This window comes from Hyla sarda, chromosome 6 (assembly GCF_029499605.1).
Source record: "Hyla sarda isolate aHylSar1 chromosome 6, aHylSar1.hap1, whole genome shotgun sequence".
Taxonomy (NCBI): domain Eukaryota; kingdom Metazoa; phylum Chordata; class Amphibia; order Anura; family Hylidae; genus Hyla; species Hyla sarda.
In genome coordinates this window covers 234813929-234819928 of record NC_079194.1, presented here as the reverse complement: position 1 = coordinate 234819928, position 6000 = coordinate 234813929, and positions in this window count along the sequence as shown.

The window sequence follows — 6000 nt, the reverse complement described above, 5'->3', positions numbered from 1 at the left end:
ACATGATGGCTTTTAGATATCAAATACTATTGTTACATGATTCAGTGTTTTTTTTTACCTCCATATCATACACTTTTTATTCTGCACTCAGATATACATACATGACTATATTGAGACACACAACTGTTAGAAGTCCCCAGCATTTTTACTGGCAATTTCCTACTTACAATCTCTTCAATAACAAGTTCATCACACAATTTGTAAATTTTCTTGCAATAGTTCTGCTGTAAAACTCATTCCAGTCAAGATGTCCACATTTCTCCTTCACAACTTATTCCAGATATTACCCTATCCACATCGCTTCATATGCTAGAACTCGATTTCTTTTGATTTAGAACAGGGCACTGTTTATCTGTTTAACTATTGTCACTATATGACATCTGTTCTATACACAATTTTGTACATATGTATAATTAATGACATCTATGTTGTATGATTCTAGATCTGATGAAGGTCAGTGTTTGACCGAAACATTATCTATTTACCTTATGGATTGCATATGAAATAAATCATCTAAACTGCAATTTTTGAGTGCCAAGTCTTATTGCTCTATACACAATAAGTATGTCAGGCAGAGTAGTGACAGGATGTGCACAGTGGAGTGGCAGAGGCCTAAATTCATCAGGAGTAGGCAGAAGTCGCAGCAGAGTAAGGGCATGTGACCACAGCGAGCCGTCTAAGCTCCCACTGTCAGTTAGCAGTCGTGTCTCGACCAGCAACCCAGCAGCCGTGAATGATCGGTTCACTCAGTCATCCACTTCATCACAAGTGACATCCGACATCCCCAGTCAACAGTCGGTTGGTTCTTCAGACTCAACCCTCACTTGGCATGACCCTCATGCTGCTGCTGCCACCTCAAGGCTCTTTCATTGCGTTGCTCTACGGTCTCCTCATGCTGATGCTACCGCCTCCACGCTCTGTCATTGTGCCACCATATGGTCTCTTCATGTTGATGATGCCACCTCCAGGCTCTCTAATTGTGCTGCTCTATGGTGTCCTCATGCTGATGCTACCACCTCCTGGCTCTCTCATTGTGCTGCCATGGAAACTGCAAAAGATAATTAAGGTGCTGGACCCCAGTTTCAGAAATTCCTCTGCATTAGGGTCACTTTCAGGACTCCTGATGCTGCTGCCGCCACCTCCAGGCTATTTCATTCAGCCGCTATATGCTCTCCTCATACTGATTCCACCTCCAGGCTATGTCATTGTGCTGCCATGTGACATGTGACTCCTTGTCAAATTTGGTTCTTTGTACCCACACTCCGGGGCCCGGGGCACTAAGACTTTGGAGTTAAAATGTCAGTTTCAAAATCCTCAATTTCTAAATCTTACATTGAAAAATCTTAAATTTCAATGGGCTCATCATGCCTCTGCCAACTTCAGGCTGTACTATTCAGACACGATATGGTCTCTTCATGATTCAGCCACCTCCAGGCTGTGTCATTCAACCAATATATGGTCTACTGATGCTGCTGGGCCTGGGCCTAAAAATTTTTTATTAGCTACCATAAATCTTCAGTTTTAATTTCAAAATTCATATTTTAATCTTGGGATTGTGAAGCCCTAGTGTCTACTCATGCTGGTGCGAGCTACGGGCTGTGTCATTCAGCAACTATATGGTCTCCTCATGCTGCCAACACCACCAGGCAGTGTCATTCATCTAATATATGGTTTACTGATGCTTCAGCCACCTCCTGGCTGTGCCATTCATCCAATATATGGCTTACTGATGCTTCAACCACCTCCAGGCTGTGCCATTTATCCGATATATGGTTTACAGATGATACAGCCACCTCCAGGCTGTGCCATTTATCCAATATATGTTTTAATGATGCTCAGCCCCCCCCCCCCCAGGCAGTGCCATTCATCCAATATATGGTTTACTGATGCTTCAGCCAGCTCCAGTCTGTGTCATTCAGCAACTACATAGTTTAGTGATGCTGCTGGGCCTAGGACATTACCAATACATGTTTATGGTAGCACTAGGTACCATACATCGTCAATGGAGATGTCAAAATTCATCTTTTATTATTAGAGATTGTGAGGCCCTATTGTCGCCTCATCTGCCGCCAACCCCAGGCTGTGCCATTCAGACACTATATGGTCTCCTCATGCTTAGGCCACTGCTAGGCTGTGCCATTAAGCCACTATATAGTCTCCTCATACTGATGCCACCTCTAGACTCTGTCATTGTGCTGCCATGTGACTCCTTGTTAGATTTGGTCATTTGTACCCACATGCCGGGGCCCGGGACACTAAAACTTGGGAGTTAAAATTTCAATTTCAAAATCCTCAATTTCAAAATCTTAAATTTCTATTTAAAAATTCTTAAATTTCAATGGTCTCCTCATGCTTCTGCAAACTCCAGGCTGTGCCATTCAGACACTATATGGTATCCTCATGCTTCAGCCACCTCCAGGATGTGCCATTCATCCAATATATGTTTTAATAATGCTTCAGCCACCTCCAGGCTGTGCCATTCATCCAATATATGGTTTACTGATGGTTCAGCCAGCTCCAGTCTGTGTCATTCAGCAACTACATGGTTTAGTGAAGCTGCCGGGCCTAGGACATTACCTATATATATGTATATGGTAGCATTAGATACCATAAATCTTCAACGGAAATTTCAAAATTCATCATTTAATCTTAGGGGTTGTGAAGACTTCTTGTATATTCATGGTGCTGCCAGCTCTAGTCTGTGTCATTCAGCAACTGCATGCTTTAGTGATGCTGCTGGGCCTAGGACATTACCTATATATATTTATGGTACCAATAGGTACCATGCATCTTCAATGGAAATTTCAAAAATCATCATTTAATCTTAGGGATTGTGAAGCCCTAGTGTCTACTCATGCTGCTACCAGGTCCAGGCTGTGTCATTCAACTACATGGTCTCCACATACTGATGCCACTTCCAGGCTCTGTCATTGTGCTGCCATGTGACATGTAACTCCTTGTTAGATTTGTTTTTTTGTACCCACACGTCGGGGCCCGGGACACTAAAACTTGGGAGTCAAAATTGTAATTTTAAAATCCCCAATTTCAATTTCAAAATTCAAAATTTCTATTTAAAATTCTTAAATTTCAATGGTCTTCTCATGCTTCTGCCAACTTAAGGCTATGCAATTCAGACACTATATGGTCTTCTCATGCTTCAGCCAACTCAAGGCTGTGTCACTCAATATATGGTTTACTGATGCTGCTGGGCCTAGGCCTGGGCCTTAAAAGTTTTCATGGTAGCACTAGCTACCGTAAATCTTCAATTTAAATTTCAAAATTAATCTTTTAATGTTTGGGATTATGATGCCCTAGTTTCTACTCATGCTGCTGCCAACTTCAGGCTGTGCCATTCAGACACTATATGGTCTCCTCATGCTTCAGCCAACTTCAGGCTGTGTCATTTAGCCAATATATGGTTTACTGATGCTGCTGGGCCTGGGCCTTGGCCTAAAAAAAAATTATGGTAGCAATAGCTATCCTAAATCTTCAATTTAGATTTCAAAATTCATCTTTTAAAGTTAGGGATTGGGAAGCCCTAGTGTCTACTCATGCTGCTGCCAACTCCAGGCTGTGCCATTCAGACACTATATGGTCTCCTCATGCTTCAGCCAACTCCAGGCTGTGTCATTCAGAAACTTTATGGTCTCCTCATGCTGCAAACACCTCCATGCTGTGTCATTCAGCCACTACATGGTCTCCTCATGCTTCAGCCTCATCCAAGCTGTGTCATTCAGCCACTATATGGTCTCCTCATGCTGCCACCACCTCCACACTGTGTCATTAAGCCACTATATGGTCTCCTCATGCTGCCAACACCTCCAGGCTGTGTCATTCAGCCACGGTATGGTCTCCTCATGCTACCAACACCTCCTCGCTGTGTCATTCAGCCACTAGATGGTCTCCTCATGCTTCAGCCTCATCCAAGCTGTGTAATTCAGCCACTATATGGTCTCCTCATGCTGCCACCACCTCCACGCTGTGTCATTAAGCCACTATATGGTCTCCTCATGCTGCCAACACCTCCAGGCTGTGTCATTAAGCCACTATATGGTCTCCTCATGCTGCCAACACCTCCTCGCTGTGTCATTCAGCCACTATATGGTGTCCTCTGGCGTTTTTTGTAAGAACAAGCCCATTTTAAGAACACATATCAAATTACATTGTCTCCCAGTTACAATCTATAATAAAGATCCCTGGTTCCGCTACAATATACTTTGTGCGTTTCTGCGCATGTGCACCAAGTAGAAATTCCTACCAAAGGGATATCTGAGTCTTATTTCACTGGCGCCCATTGACTGGCAGTACCGTAATGAGAATCAAAGTGAGCAGTGGAGTGTGCAGGCACAACCAAGTTGTATACAATGCTGGGCGAAATCAATGGGCAGCAATAGAATGCAGCCTATGAGGGCCGAAAGATCAGTTAGTTATGCAATGGCTTTCCATCATGCGCGGTGGGTTGACTCAGGCAGGTAAAGTGTAATAAAGCTTCCTTTTGTATAATGGAAATCCAATGACACATTAGGCCCAAAATGGCCGAGTAATAGAGTGCAATATACTGTAGGTGGACATTCTGTTGAACTACTAAACTTCTGGCGGGAGCGAAAAGGACAGCAAACAGATGGATGGCTACAGACAATGCACCGTAAGTACATTGACCAGTTGTATATCTTTTAGTTTTGTTTCATGTGGATATATATTGCTCAGACCTTCAGTACTCCTTTAACAGCTAAAGTCATTTTCAAGAGTGAGAGCAAAACTGACAAATATTTAAGTTACACATTACTCAGTCTGAGCCAAAACTTGTGTATGCTTGGAAAATGACCTGAACATAATCACTAGCTGACTGTGCTTCGGCCATTGTAATAAATGGAGCCCATGCCTGTACAAGCACAGATACATTGGAATGTCATTTTGAAAATTTCCTGACATATCTATGTCCCTCAGAGGCACAAATTGTGATATAAACCTAGCCTTAGATCTGTGTGTGGAGATGCTAATAAAGATTTTGTTGGTCTTCATCTCTTCATCAATGAAGATATCAACATTTTTAGTAAAAGCTCTCTCCCATAGACTTGCATTGAGGGGGTGGAGCATGACGTCACACGGGGCGGAGCCGTGACATCACAATGCTCCGTCCCCGTGATCGCCAGTAATCAGACCCGGAGCGAACATGCTTCGGGGACTGATTCTAATGGGTGCTGCGTGCAAGATCATGGGGGTCCCCAGTGTCGGGACCCCACGATCAGGCACCTTTGGATAGGGGATTAGATGTCTTAGTGCCAGAGTACCCCTTTAATTCTAACTTGATATTTACTTGTCACATACTGTATGCATGCTTCCTGTGTACGGAATATTGTATTATGCATATGTAGAGGCATTAAAGGGGTACTCCACTGGCCAGCATTCAGAACATTTAGTTCCCGAATGCTGTGTGCACGCTGTGGGGGTCGACCATGTCCCCCTTTTGACATCATGGGGTGGGGCTTAACAACACGAAGGGCATGGCCGATGCCCACAGCGCGCACAGCGTTCGGAACTAAATGTTTCGAACGCAGGCCAGGGGAGTACCCCTTTAATAAAGTAATCTAGATCTCGTCCTGTCAAATTCTGATAACAGTTGGAGTTCAATAACAATTGAAAAAACATTGTTCTTTTTCAATGAAAAAGTGAGTGTGTGTTTGTGTTAGGGGGGGGTTACATGTTCAGTAGTCACATCTACTTTATTATATTTTGCATAGTCAGCTGAAGTAATTAAAAAATATAAATACATATTTATATGCACATATATATGCATATATATCTGCACTACTACAAGTGTACTCTAATACTTTTACATTGATGAATGAAGGTCCAACGTTCAATTGGAGACTCCTGATGCATTTGCAAGTTTCCCCTTACATAACTGCACCCCTGAAGGTGGTGGCATTGCTGTGATTGCAACTGTTCTTATAGGTCCCTGTAAATTATATCTGAATTCCTAAATTTTGTGACAGGTTG